We start from the raw sequence: 15,729 nt of genomic DNA, 5'->3' as shown, positions 1-15,729 counted from the left end.
ACATGCCCCCCCCCCCCCCCCGCAGAGGCCAAAGACTACCAGGATTCCTCAGGTAGGACAGGGGCAGCAGGGATATCAGATGTAGCAGCAGGGGTGGAAGGGGAGTGTCATGCAGTGGCCAGTCAGGGGACCCAGACCACCCTCAGCCTGCTCCTGGCTTAGAGAGAACAGTGTGTGCAAGATAGATTCCTTACATGCTGACTGCAGAAATGAAAGTTTCAAGACTTGAAATCTGTCAGCAATTTTTGTCCCAATATGAGAATGGTGAGGAATTTCATCAGAAGATTGTGACATCCAATGAAGCATTGGCTCCAGACTCCATTCCTTTTATCTTGCTGCACCGTACGCTTGGAATAAACTTCTTGAGTCGATATGTCATATTCTAAACTAGGCTAAAAGTCCACCTTTTTGAAGCTGCCTTTAACCCCTAACTCCTATTCACCTGTTCAATACCCATGTCTGTTTTAATCATTCCCACACTAAGTAATTCCCTAGTCCCATATTTTTCCTGTTTGTCTGTCTTGATTAGATTGTAAATCTATTGAGCAGGGATTGTTGATGACTTATTCATCCACAGATTAAAAAATTGTAATAGTGCTTCACAGGGAATATTTCTCCCCCGCTAGAGCATATACAATGGGTTATATATTGTACCCCCGGTTGGAAGGGTAGAGGGTGATTGTTGGGGGGGTTTATTACAGTTGCTCATTGTTATTATTGTTTTCTATTTGTGATTTATAAACAACAGTTGCACATCATATTGTTCCTTTTTATATTTTAATAAAAATATTTAAATATTCAAGGCTTCTGCAGATGAGGACGGACATCACAGTGATGGGGTGGGGACATAGACAGAACCTGAGGGGACGGGGCAGGGACAGAACCCATGGGGACGGGGCAGGGATGGGGAGAAACCTTGTCCCCGTGTCATTCTCTAAGCCAAAGCAGGCAAGCTATGTAGAGTGGAGGAATAGCCTAGTAGTTAAAGTACTGGATGGACAACCAGCAAAGTCAGGATCAAATCCCACTGTTGCTTCTTGTAATCTTAAGAAGTCACTTAACTCTCCATTTCCTCAAGGTCAAAATTAGGGTTCCATTTACTTAGGTACACTAACGGATTTAGCATGCGCTAACGATTAGTGTGCACTAAATGATATGCAACCCATTATATTCCAAATCTAAAATACAAACAATAAAAAACAAGCATTCACAAATGCAGCAAAGTAATAAAGTCAATGAAGTATAGGCACTTCATGGCAATTCACTTCTTAGCATTTAGCATTAACTAAGCGTTAACGCACGCTAAATCCATTAGCACACCTTAGTAAAAGAAATCCTTATATTATAAGCGTTCTGAGGACATGGGAAAGCCTAATGAACCTGAATGTAACCCACCTGAAAAAGGTGTGAGCTAAATCCAAATAAATATAAATAGATGGAGAATGTAGAGCTTCTCCTCCTACAAATCAGGCTTCATTCACACATTATACATTACTCTTCATAATTACTACTACTACTATTTACTACTATTTAGCATTTCTATAGCGCTACAAGGCGTACGCAGCGCTGCACAAACATAGAAGAAAGACAGTCCCTGCTCAAAGAGCTTACAATCTAATAGACAAAAAATAAATTAAGTAAGCAATTCAAATCAATTAATGTGAACGGGAAGGAAGAGAGGAGGGTAGGTGGAGGCGAGTGGTTACAAGTGCTGATTAGCATTTAACCAAAGTAGCTCTAAATGTGGTCGCCCAATCACCTTATTACCTCTGTGCTGCAATTCAATAGCATCAAGAGTTTCTCAAATTATACTTTTTGAAAGAGAACCACATTGTTTTGAAACAAAAAGCTTTAATGACTTTTCTGTAGCAACATTTAGTCAAAAAGACCAAATCCCATGTCATCATCAGATTCCTCAGATTCTTCCTTCTCTACCTTGTCTATTCTTGTCAGTGCTGTCCAGCAATTTCTAGCCAAAAAGGGAAATTATGAGGTAATAATAAAACCATGATCTCATCAAGTCTTACATTATCCCAGTACCTGCTAAATAGCACAAGATAACAATGATGACAGTCATAGTTGCTGAAAACCTATGAACATACATTTGCCCCAAAATTGATGCTTTCCAACATTATGGCACTTAATAACTGTGCATCATACAAGTACTGTCCACACTATCAAACCCAATAGATGAAAGGAAGGTCAAATAGTAACAACACACAAAAGATCAACATTAATCAAAAAATTAATTTAATTTAATTAAAAATATATATACTACAATATTAAAATGCTGGGGTGAACATCATATTACATCGCACAATGGTCCATATAGGTCAAATGACCTCTTATGGCCTATGCCATTTCAGGTCAATGAACTTTGCTAATGATTTTAATCATTTGTAACACCTCTAGCATTTAATGTGTCAACGAGCTTAATATCAAAGATGTCAAAAGATAACAATTTATTCAAAATCCAAAATAACATATACTAGATTTTTTTTTTTAAAACAGCACTTAGGGGCCCTTTTACTAAGGAGGTTAAGCACCCACATGTGTCCAACATGCATTAATTTGGAACTACTGCATGGCCCAGGCGGTAATTCCATTTTTTATGCGCGTCCAATATGCATGTTGGAAAATATGTATTATTTTCTGGCACGCGGCACTAGGCAGTAATCGGCAGTGTATGCATGCTGATGATTACCTCCTGATTAACGTGTACTTACCACTAAGTCAATGGGTGGTGGTAAGGTCTCAGGCCAAAGTGGACGCGTGCCAATTTTTATTTAGCCGAACGTCCATTTTTGGCCCCAAAAAAGGCCTTTTTTACAAGCGCGCTGAAAAATGGAACTGCGCAAGTCCAAAACACATGCCTACACTAGCGCAGGCCATTTTTCGGCACTTGTTCTGAAAAGCCCGACACTGGTGACCAAGCCCACAGCAAGGTGTAATAAGGTGTTTCGGCAGCACTTGTGCCTGCTTCTGAGGTTAAATAAACTTCCCAAATAATAAATTCAAGCTACAAAAAAAAATACAAAAACATGAAAATATTTTTACCAGATTGTCACAAAAACCAAACTTATAAAAAGCTAAACAATTCATACCACTCACTGAACCACTTCCAACTTCAAGTACTGACAGGGCTGGTGAGAGGACACAGGAACGTCACAGAAATTTAAAGAGCCAAATGTTCTTAATAACTGTGCCACTGGGAGAAATCACACTCAGTTATGAAAGTCTATGATTTCACTAGGGAATAACATATGAGAGCAGATCAAGCCACCACATATTAGGAAAATATTCTGCACTTCTGATGAATGGTAAACTTGTTTCTTTTAAGTTTACTGAAACTCATAATTGGAAAATCAGAGTCCTGCCCTGTATAATTTGCCTGTACTTCTGCCAAGTTATAATATGTCATACTGTTTTTCAGTGTGCTGTGATCACTCTAGAAATATTTCTAATGCATGTAACAGCTATTTCAGTTCTGAACAAGGCTGCTCGTGCATTCCTGCAACATTAATACTCATCCCCCTTCCAGTTAGTGTAATTCTAGGTTATTTTCCTTAAGAGCAAAATCAATATATATGGAAATAATTCCTATTTCTGATCAATGGCCTCACTTATTAGCCATGGAATCTAAAAGTATAACACAGACATTATTTACCAAATAAAATGAAATTGCTGGAGATATTTGTAGGGGAACAAGGAAGGAGAGTTCTGACTAATTCTGACTGACCCCCAGATTCTATACATGGTGCCCAGATTTGCATGCCAAAATTTGTGCATGCTCCAAGGATGCACGCACAAATTAATTGAGTAATGAGCCCTTAACTTTCAATAACTGGGTGCTAACAACCAATTACTGAAGTTAATTTGCACTCATTAAAATTTGTACATACGTTTTGTGAGGATCTTTATGCAAAACCTCAAATTTAGAGTTGGAGGGTGCTACCTGACTGTTTTATACTTACTCATCATTTCACCACAAGACCACACATTGTTGAATGCTCCTATTACAGAGGAGGAAGTGTCCCTTGTGATTGCCCAAAGTGCAATTTTTCAGACCCCGGGCCTTGATGGTTGCCATTCAGAATTCTATAAATTGCTACAGGAAGAGATTCTCCCCCCCGCCCCCCTTTAGCAATGATGTTTATTGAGATGGTGGTTAGAGGTGAACTCACGGATAGCCTACAGATGGCTCAGACTTTGGCATTTCTTAAGCTGGGGAGAGATCCTACTAAGGTAGAATCTCATCAACTGATTTCCCTCCTTAATTATGAGACCAAATTGCAAGCAAAAGTTATGATGAATAGACTTTCTCAAGTATTACCCCCATTTAGTGTCAGCTCCCCAAGCTGGCTTTGTGCAAGGTCAATATTCTGTTCAGAACTTGTGTCGTATTTTGACCTCCCTAGAAGTGGTGGCCCATCATCATATACTGTCCCTACTTATAAGTTTTGATGCAGAAAAAGCTTTTGATAAAGTACGATGGGACTTTTTATTTGATACGCTGAATACATATGGTATTACAGGGTTTTGTTTTGTTTTTTTCAGAAAGTTGTACGCACTTTATATGCAAATCCTCAGGCAGTGCTATGTGTTAATGGCCTACAGTCAGTATCTTTTTTTTATTTTCTGAGCCACTCGACAGGGGTGTCCCTTATCCCCCCTTTTGTTTGTCTTGACCCTGGATCCTTTGATTCAATCCAGCCTGGATGTCAAAGGGGTTCATTTGCACCCAATGATTTGCTTATTCATTTAGTGGATCCCCAAGCATCTGAGTGCTTTATTGGAATGTATGTGGGAATATGATGATTTTTCCAGTTTTCAGCTCAATTATCTTAAATTGGAGGCTTTAACAACCATTGAGTCGGTGAAGTGAGAGTGGTCAGGGCAGTTTACATTGTGATAGGTAGAAGGCTCTTTTAAATATTTGGGTATCTATTTGCCTAGTGATCTTTCCCAATTGTATCACCTCAATGTTCACCACGTACTAACGTTTTCCAGGGATCAATTTAAACAATGGCAACTTTTACCTTTATCACTGATGAGGAGGATTAATTTGTACAAAATGTCCTTATTCCCTAATTCATTATATATAATACAATTGCTTCCCTTATATCTTTACAAAAAAATACATCAAGCTTTTATCCTGTCTGCTTACCTGCTTTGTTGGCAAGGTAGGAAACCTTGGCTGAAACTTCAATATCTATATAGGTGATGATCCTCTGATGGGCTAGGACTACCAGATTTAGGATGATATAATAAAGCATGTCTTCTGCACCATCTGGAGGACTGGCTCTGTGACACTGCTGATTTTACTCCAGTCTCTTATGAAAGGGGTTTCTTGGAGCTCTGGTCTCTGCTCTCTCTTCTGCAGGCCCCTGCAAAAGCTCTTCCCAAACATTTGAAAACGAGTTTGATCCTAGCTCCTTTACGGGCAGTTTGGAGGGATGTAGCGAGACTGTGGAATCAGGATCCTCATCATTCTGACCTCCTTCTGCTTAAGGGTAATCTTGAATTTCTCCCAGGGATTGACTCTACAGTTTTCCATCGTTGGGACAGAGGCAGTGCGTGCTGTTTAGAATACACGTTAACATCCAGCAGTACTTTATTGGACTTTCCTGATTTACTCGACCACCTTTGCTAGACCTACTGACCTCTTCACCTATCATCAATTACAACATTATATTAAGTCTATTCTTCAAGTGGGGCTTTGTTCCCATTATAGTAAGACTCTACGTACTTAGTCTCCTTCAGGGGACAGATTGTCAGTGTCGGAACTTCATATTCAGTTGCTTCAAAAGTGTAGTCAGTTGGATTGTGGGGATACTTTATGTAAATGGAGTGATGAGATAGGAACTGAGCTGACTGTGGATTTGGGAGAGGTGATAGCATATATTTTATTCATTACCTTTGCTGCTGATTTGCGAGAATGTCAATATAGGGTGTTTCTTCAAAGCTATATTACCCAACACCAAGCTCAACATATGAGAATGTTGTCTTCTTCTACCTGTTTTAAATGTCAGGGATCCCTGGTCACTTTTTTTCAATTTTTTTGGTCCTGCCCTTCTTGGAAGTATCTTTTCAGTTATTTAATGAGGGTGGTTAGCCACTCTGTAACTTGCTCTCCCTTAGGGGCAATACTAGATCAGGGGACAACTTTTGGCCAGCAGGGGAAGGGTTCCCATTTATTTATATATAAGGCATGTCTAGTGGGGAAAAATGTATTTTATGATACTGGATTGAACCAGCTCTTCCCCCAATCCCCCCCCCCCCCCCCCATTGGCATTGGAGAATTAAATTCCATAATCTAATGTTTCTGGAGCTACGAGATGCAACTCACTCCCTCAAATGATGAAAATTGTTCTTGTCTGTATGCTTATATTCAATCGTTACATCATAAAGCACAAAGTTTTGTTCTGAACAAATTGCACTTGGTGTGAGAATTGGAATGTGATTTACTACTGGGAGGTATAAAAGTCCAATCTCCCAGTAATGAGGTGGAGGGGAGGGTAAGGGATCAGTGAGTAGGGGTAGGAGGGATGGATTGTTACAATATGTTACTTGTTCAGCATCTGATGTTTGATTCACGCTATGACAGTCTGGAATCCTTTTCTCCATGGTTTTGTTTCATGGATACATGCTTAATGTCTCTTGTGTGAAGGAAGAATGTTTGGGCCTAGATGATGTTGCATTAGGTTTTGAGTAGGAAAAGGAGGCTCTTCCAAGAAACCGGAGAAGACGTATGTAGAAAATCAAATCTTTATTCCAAGAAAAACACTGACACTCTGACTAAAAAAAGTGTATCAAAATATGAAATATACAATCCTTTGTATATCCAAATCAAATCTACAAAATGATATTTGTTTCAGACACACAAACATATTTATGAAAAACATGTATATTAATTAAGAAATCATTTAAATTCAGGAAAGAATTCACAAAAAGGTGTTGCATACAATTTAAGACATTTTCTCGAAAATATGCGAACACATTTATAAACTTATTCAAAAAAGGAGGACAATCTCTTTATGTATATATATATCTGTAAAGAGATTGTCCTCCTTTTTTGATACACTTTTTTATATATGTAATATTGTTGTATATATGTGTCTTGTTTAAATATTTTTATTATATTTCATTTTATAGACTCCTGATGAAGGCGCATTTTAGTGCCGAAACACAGCTGTGTCGAGTCAGAGTCATGTGTCAGTGTTTTTCTTGGAATAAAGATTTGATTTTCTACATACGTCTTCTCCGGTTTCTTGGAAGAGCCTTCTTTTCCTACTCCCTGCTTTGTGCATTTCTTTGCGTAGGAACTTAGTGTACCTCCACCCTTGCGGTGGTTTTTTCCCCCCATATTAGGTTTTGATAAATGATGAAGTTCCATGAGCACCCATGTATTTTGCTACACTGGGTTTCTTGTGTAGGTGATTTTGCTTGTTATACTTTTGTTGTAATTTGCTGAGTAAAAGTATTGAAACATAAAATTTGCACATGCATCTGGTTGTGCGCTATTCTATAAGGCAAGGTGCCTAACTCTACAAGCGTGTAACTCCAAAGGTGGCATGACCATGGGTGTGTCAGGGACATTTTGAAAAGTGTGCATAATTACAGAATATAGCTCAGAGCACCTAACTTGGGTGCTAATATTTACACCAAGTTTCAGCAGGCATAAGTCTGGTGTGGGAATCAGCACCAGACTTACACCTGTGCTCTCTTTATAGAATTGTGCTTAGCACCAATTTTTTCTGGTGACAAATTTTGAGCACCATTTATAGAATTCCCTCCGAAGAACTCAAGTGGTATAAAAAGTTAAGGAATTTACATTATTAAAAATGTGCCAGGATTTCCTAACAGATGGCCTGATTTGACTAAAACCTGTTTTCTGGACTGGTCTGGTGGCTCAGTGGAAGAGCTGTTCACTCCTATGCAAAGAGGCCCCATTCAGGCCCTGAATTGGCTGAGGCTGGGGGTACTTTTATAGACGTATTCACAGCCCCCCGGTAATATGTTTTGGGATGCCAGAGGAGCTGGATTTAATACAATGCTCGTAATGGACATATAATTCTTCCTCTCTACGATTCCTCTCTACAATTCTCTTCCTCTCTATGATTCCCTAATGTGTCTGTACACACGAACCTTATTCTACCACAACATTACTGTATTTGTTCATACCGGAATTGGCGAACGCCTTTACGGTACTATGTAAGCCACATTGAGCCTGCAAATAGGTGGGAAAATGTGGGATACAAATGTAACAAATAAATAAATGTGCAGGAGGTATATGTACTGATGACAGTGCTGATGTGCCCTCCTTCCCTCCAGCCCCCCTGGTGATGATTATGGTTCACGTGATATGTGGTTGGTTAGGATTTGTGTGTTAGCTGGTGTGGTTGTATAATTGTTACTGTATTTTTCTGGTTAGCTTTATGGTAGTGGTAACATTAAGCACTTTGAATGATTTTGGTAAAGCTGGCAGTTTATATGCTTTTATAATTTTTTTTTAATAGTTGGATTCTTGTATTAATATTAATTGTCTTGTAATGCCTCTTCTTAGGGCCCAGTTTACTAAGGCGTATTATAGGCACGTTAGCGTTTTTAACGTGCATTAACCATGTATGCGCATTAACAGTGTACACGCCTACAATATCCCTATAGGCACCTACACAGTTAGCACGCGCTAATTGTAGGCGTGTTAAAAACGCTAACGCGCCTTAGTAAATAGGGCCCTTAATTTGTTATGTAAGCCGCATTGAACCTGAGCTTTCTTGGGAAAATGCGGGATAGAAATGTCATAATAAAATAAAATAAAATCTTCTGACGACGTCTTTTTAGAACTGTAGTGCTTGCAGTATTGGCATTTTGCAGTTTTCATCTTGCACCGACTCATAATTAACTTTCCTGTTTCAGAAAAATCGTTTCAGGGAAATCGTGCCAAACGAATCTCATTGAATTCTTTGACTGGGTGACGGGAGAATTAAATCAAGGACGTGCTATGGACGTCATCTACTTAAATTTCAGCAAGGCTTTCAACACGGTTCCCCACAGGAGGCTCTTAAATAAACTAGATGGCCTGAAGATAGGACCAGAAGTGGTGAACTGGATTAGGAACTGGTTGACGGAGAGACGCCAGAGGGTGGTGGTGAATGGAGTTCGCTCGGAGGAAGGAAAGGTGAGTAGTGGAGTGCCTCAGGGATCAGTGCTGGGGCCGATTCTGTTCAATATATTTGTGAGTGACATTGCCGAAGGGTTACAAGGTAAAGTTTGCCTTTTTGCGGATGACACCAAGATTTCCAACAGAGTGGACACCCCGGAGGGTGTGGAAAACATGAAAAAAGATCTGAAGAAGCTAGAAGAATGGTCTAACGTTTGGCAATTAAAATTCAATGCAAAGAAATGCAAAGTGATGCACTTAGGGAGTAGAAATCCAAGGGAGACGTATGTGTTAGGCGGGGAGAGTCTGATAGGCACGGACGGGGAGAGGGATCTTGGGGTGATAGTATCTGAGGACCTGAAGGCGACGAAACAGTGCGACAAGGCGGTGGCAGTAGCTAGAAGATTGCTAGGCTGTATAGAGAGAGGAGTGACCAGCAGAAGAAAGGAGGTTTTAATGCCCCTGTATAAGACGTTGGTGAGGCCCCACCTGGAGTATTGTGTTCAGTTTTGGAGGCCGTATCTTGCGAAGGATGTTAAAAAAATGGAAGCGGTGCAAAGAAAAGCTACGAGGATGGTATGGGATTTACGTTCCAAGACGTATGAAGAGAGGCTTGGTGACCTGAACATGTACACCCTGGAGGAAAGGAGGAACAGGGGTGATATGATACAGACGTTCAAATATTTGAAAGGTATTAATCCGCAAACTAATCTTTTCCAGAGATGGGAAGGCGGTAGAACGAGAGGACATGAAATGAGATTGAAGGGGGGCAGACTCGGAAAGATGTCAGGAAGTATTTCTTCACGGAGAGGGTGGTGGACGCTTGGAATGCCCTCACGCGGGAGGTGGTGGAGATGAAAACGGTAACGGAGTTCAAACATGCGTGGGATATGCATAGAGGAATCCTGTGCAGAAGGAATGGATCCTCAGAAGCTTAGCTGAAATTGGGTGGCGGAGCAGTTGGGGGGAAGAGGGGGTGGTGGTTGGGAGGCGAGGATAGAGGAGGGCAGACTTATACGGTCTGTACCAGAGCCGGTGATGGGAGGCGGGACTGGTGGTTGGGAGGTGGGAAATACTGCTGGGCAGACTTATATGGTCTGTGCCCTGAAAAGGACAGGTACAAATTCAAGGTAAGGTATACACATATGAGTTTGTCTTGGGCAGACTGGATGGACCATGCAGGTCTTTTTCTGCCGTCATCTACTATGTTACTATCCTGCTTATAATCGAACGAGAAAAACGCCCAAGTTCCGACCTAAATCGGGAGATGGACGTTTATCTCACAAAAACGAATAAAGCGGTATAATCGAAAGCCGATTTTTGGACGTTTTCAACTGCACTCCGTCGCGGATGCGGACAAAGTTGATGGGGGCGTGTCAGAGGTGTGGCGAAGGCGGAACTGGGGCGTGGTTATCTGCCGAACAAAGATGGGCGCATTTCACCGATAATGGGAAAAAAGTATGCGTTTTTAGCTAGAATTTAGGACACTTTTCCTGGACCCTGTTTTTTCACGAATAAGGCCCCAAAAAGTGCCCTAAATGACCAGATGACCACTGGAGGGAATCGGGGATGACCTCCCCTGACTCCCCCAGTGGTCACTAACCCCCTCCCACCACAAAAAAATGATGTTTCACAACTTTTTATTTTCACCCTCAAATGTCATACCCAGCTCCCTGGCAGCAGTATGCAGGTCACTGGAGGAGTTGTTAGGGGGTGCAGTGGACTTCAGGCAGGTGGACCCAGGCCCATCCCCCCTACCTGTTACAATTGTGCTGCTTAATGCTTATTAGTCGTCCAACCCCCCCAAACCCACTGTACCCACATGTAGGTGCCCCCCTTCACCCCTTAGGGCTATAGTAATGGTGTAGACTTGTGGGCAGTGGGTTTTGAGGGGGATTTGGGGGGCTCAACACACAAGGGAAGGGTGCTATGCACCTGGGAGCTCTTTTACCTGTTTTTTTTGTTTTGTAAAAGTGCCCCCTAGGGTGCCCGGTTGATGTCCTGGCATGTGAGGGGGACCAGTGCACTACGAATCCTGGCCCCTCCCACGAATAAATGTCTTGGATTTATTTGTTTTTGAGCTGGGCGCTTTCATTTTCCATTATCGCTGAAAAACAAAAACGCCCAGCTCACACATTGTTGAATAAAACATGGGCGTCTATTTTTTCCCAAAATACGGTTCGGTCCACCCCTTCACAGACCCGTTCTCGGAGATAAACGCCCATGGAGATAGGCATTTTCGTTCAATTATGCCCCTCCAGGTTACTATGTAGAATGTGACCCCTGAGGCAGACAGGTGCTTCCTGTCAAAACACAGCCCCATGTCGGGTCTGATGTATGAGTGGTCCCCAATAAAGATCTGTCTATGATCCATCTGACTGCAAGAGTCTCCTTGGTCTACCCCTTTTTCTGGTTTGGACTGTTCTGCATGTAGGGGTTCTTTTACCCTTGTGGTTTTTGTTGTGTCTCTCTAATTAGTGTCAGAGCGATAGAGGAAGCTAACAGGTGATACACCAGTCCAGAGTTGACAGAGTTTTGGCAGTTGCTGGAGCCCCCACAGGACATCTAGTTGCCACATGCCAGATTTAAATGCTCAGCCAATTTTAGAAATTAATATTGTGCAGACTTCTACCTGGTACAAATTGAGATGCAAGCCTCTCAATATGTTGTTGCCTCTTGAGACTTGATATGGTGTTTTATATTCTTTTAGTAGACACCAGATTCATATGAAGCCCTGGCTTATCTCTTGAGTGTGAACCAGAGTTGTGAGTGGGTTGGGGCAGGGACTCCACATGCCCTGTTTCTGAGGCCATGTTAAGCAGTGGGAATGACACCCTTTCAGGGTCCCACCTTTGTAGGCATTCTTCTCACAATATCCCAGGTCAACAATCACACCAAATAAGACCAAATCCACACAAATCTTGTTCAAACAAAATAAAAGATTTTGTTGAGCCAACGGTTTAATAACATCTGCTGTTCATTATCACATAGGGAAAAGACAGCTGCTCGATCTCTGATAAGTGCAACACAATTCAACAGTATCAGATGAGTTCCCACCCAGACAGTTCCCACTGGACAGCTCCCACCCACCAATTCCCCCCAAGACAATTCCCACCTAGGACAATTCCTCTGGGACAATTCCCACCAAAGTCTCCCCGCGCCCCCGCCCCCCCCTGGACATTTCCCACCCGCTCTAGTCTGTAGCTTCTTTCTTGTATCGAATCCCATAAGTCCTGGTTGTGCTTTTTTTTTTTTTTTTACGGCATCTGAACCAAGGAGGTTAGAGCAGCATACGGATGTATACAGAGGACATATAATAACAGAATAACTTTTCATAAGAAGAATAGTAATTTGTTATAAATCACAAACATTGTGTGTCATTTTGAGGGGCTGAATTAGGTTGAAACTTACTTTGGGGGGTGGGGGGCATTGCTCCCTCACATGAACTGCACTTTGTATTTATTTATTTACTTATTTACGACATTTAGAGCCCAGGTTAAGCATGAATTAGGTTGAAACCTAGTTTGGGCCCCCACATGAACTGCATGTCTGAAGGGGGAAAGGGATGTGTAAAAGATAATGTTGTTGGGGGGGGAGTGTGAGGGTGTACTGGCCCCCAAAACCATGTGGAAGAGAAAAGGGAGGGAGATTATTTGTCCTAGTATGTTTTTTGGGTTATGGGTGGGAATTGTCCTCCCTGGTGTGGTGGGAATTGGTTCAGTGGGAATTGTCCAGATGGGAATTAGTGGGTGAGAACTGTCCGGTGGGAACTGTCCAGTTGGGAACTGACCTACAGCCCAATTCGACTAGCTGAATTCAGATGAAGTAGATCTAGGAGTACTTGTACAAGGATAGGACCTCAATCTTCTTCCTGTGAGACAAAGATCAGCATCTGGGCTGGATGAATATTCTGGACCTATTGCCACCTCTTCTGCAGCTGACCTTCTTTCTCATCACTTTCTCTTCTTTCAGATTCATTGACTCACTCCTTTCTCCTCGAAGCTATTATAGAACAACTCCTAAAATTCAGTACCTCTGATGATCCCCTTTTCCTAGTTCCAAGCCATTCTGGCTCAGGGACCCACTCCCCAGACTGCTTATCAGTGGTATAACCTAGTAACGTAGTAAATGACGGCAGATAAAGACCTGCATGGCCCATCCAGTCTGCCCAACAGTCACATTCAAATGCCACAAAAACAGTGACCTCCACGCTGCATGACAGAAGTAAAACATGGCAAACACCATACTTACCTTCAACAACATTACTTCAACAGCCTCACTTCACAACATATTTCTTTGATTAAACAACACGATTCCCATCCCTGGCAGCTAGAAAGTGCTTCACTGTAACATTATATGCTGCCAGGGCTAATTCTTAGTAGAAGAGCCATTTTCTTATTGCAAGACTTGGCCCCAGCAACAGGAGATGATGTCCTGAAGTGCTTCTCTAGCTGCTGGGGGTGGGAATTAGCTAATTTCATTAAATAAAGATATCAGTGTTTGCCACATTCTGTCTCCAGCTAATCAAGGCTTTGGGGCGGTCCCTCCACCATCAGCAGCAGCTATGAGGGGCCCTCCATTTGAACATTATTCCACAGATCTATAGGTTCACATTCAGCTCCAGTTCTTCTCAAGGTGGGTAGAGAAAGGATACAGACCACTCTCCTCCTACAAGAAGATTCCTACACATTTCTCCCTGACACCATCCTTATGGAGAGAAATGTAACTCACCAATAATCCCTTCTCCTTTCCCCTTCTTACCATGTATAAATTGGGTTGTGGGACCCTTGAAGTCACTTTAATAGGGGGAATTTTGTCATACACAAAAAAAAATTGCCAGAAAGTTTATAGATGTGAAACCACTAAAACCATCAATAAAGTCACAAAAAGTACAACCGATTACTTCATTTTAGAAGTTGGCAATTTTCACGTTCCTAAGTTTGGATTTGAAATGGTTTATTATCACAAATATTTTGCATAAACTGAGCAAGGACGTTATGAAAAGCATTTATCACCAGTTGGAACACATTTCTTCCTCTGTGAATATTTTTGGTCCATGAGGAATGAAGGGACATTGCAGAATGAATGAGCATGCTACGTTGGTGGCTTTGTTGGCCTATTGCAAACAAAAGAGCTATGTTTTCCCAGAAAACAGAAAAGTACTGTCACGTGTCTAGCAATACTTTTTTTTGTTCATTGCTCAATCCAACTGTGGCAACTTAGTTGAATTACTGTAATTGCTACAAAAGGCACACATCACAGCTGCAGCAGCTTTTCTAGAGGCTGTATGAATACGAAGAAATTGTACACATGTTAAGTTAAGGCTTAAATCTGGTCCCTTGTGGTCCCTTGTGCATGGTTACCTAGAGCACCATGAGATGAGGGGCATCCCAGGCACCCATCTCCTTCCCCACATTATCTTTTGGGTTGTTCCAGGTGCAAGAAAACATTTAATGCTGATAGGGAGTCCATGGCCCTGAGGCCAGTGTAGAGGAGAGCTGGAAAAAGAAGAAAAATGCTGTTGTAGACCCCAAGGCCTTTTAGTGAAGACCCAGAGAAGCAGTGCTGTTCAAAGTACTAGGCCAAAGTACGTAAGTAAATGTAAAAATAAATGTATATTTTAATACTTAAAGATAAGTTCAAGTACAGTGAAGAACACATTAAAAATGTACTTAAATGAAGGTAAAAAAAAAATTGCCTAATACAATACTTGTTGAATAAAAAGCAAAAGTACCACAACTAAAATGAATGCAACTGCTATTAAAATTTTTATCCCAACAACTTTATTGCTCTACAATTCAATCCACTTTGCTTTTAGTAAAACTAAATTTTGAAAATGACTGTCACTTGTGAGTTATTAATCCAGCACAGCTTAAAAGGTGTTCAACAACTGCACTGGCAGGAGGTGGAGTGTTCAGCTTGATAAAAAAATTTCATTTATAGCAGACTAGGCTGGAATACTACTGATGTCTTCTGACTGGGTCTGCAGGTGTTGATCAAGGGAACCTCTGTCTGAAACACTTGACTTCCTTATTGACCTCCCTTCCAGGAACAGTTTAATGTCTTCCCGCACTTACCTCAATCTACACCTCCCTAACCGCAAAAGGAATGTTTTGGAATGTCCTACCCAGATCTATCCGCTCCATTAACGGCCTTCTTCTTCAGAAAAGCACTGAAGACCCATCTCTTCAAAACAGCTTACCCAAATGATCCAACTTAACCAAAACTTGCCAATCTGATTCTTATTGACAATAGTCATATACTGACCATGTTCCCCATTATCCTTCTTGCTACCCCGTATCCATCCCTTTCCATCTTTTTACGCTTACCTCCTAATGCTCTTTTCCTTCTGAATCCAATTCCTCCTGTTTTACTTACTTTCCGCTAACCCCATTAGTTATGCGTTTACCACAAACTGTATATTCTTATTATGACTTTGTATTATTTGTATTGTTGCTATGTAAGCCGCATTGAGCCTGCCACGTATGGGAAAGCACGGGGTACAAATGTAATAAATAAATAAATATAGCAAAGAATATTTTATCATCATCATCATCGTTATCATC

General features: G+C 41.4%; 1 protein-coding gene and 1 long non-coding RNA gene across 2 annotated transcripts in view; one reads left to right on the top strand and one right to left on the bottom strand.

Annotated features, from left to right (window-relative positions):
• The window catches only part of DLC1 (DLC1 Rho GTPase activating protein), a 744,850-nt gene that overhangs the window by 566,771 nt on the left and 162,350 nt on the right, over positions 1 to 15,729 (top strand).
• LOC115461548 lies at positions 1,832 to 14,435 on the bottom strand. The gene is made up of 3 exons (XR_003940728.1): positions 14,424 to 14,435; positions 13,825 to 13,831; positions 1,832 to 1,940 (listed from the first exon to the last, which is right to left on the bottom strand). It is a non-coding gene; the product is annotated as an uncharacterized LOC115461548 (long non-coding RNA).

Source organism: Microcaecilia unicolor, chromosome 2 (genome assembly GCF_901765095.1).
Source record: "Microcaecilia unicolor chromosome 2, aMicUni1.1, whole genome shotgun sequence".
NCBI classification, from domain to species: domain Eukaryota; kingdom Metazoa; phylum Chordata; class Amphibia; order Gymnophiona; family Siphonopidae; genus Microcaecilia; species Microcaecilia unicolor.
Note: the sequence above shows the minus strand (reverse complement) of the source record. Positions and strands in the feature narration are given on the sequence as shown.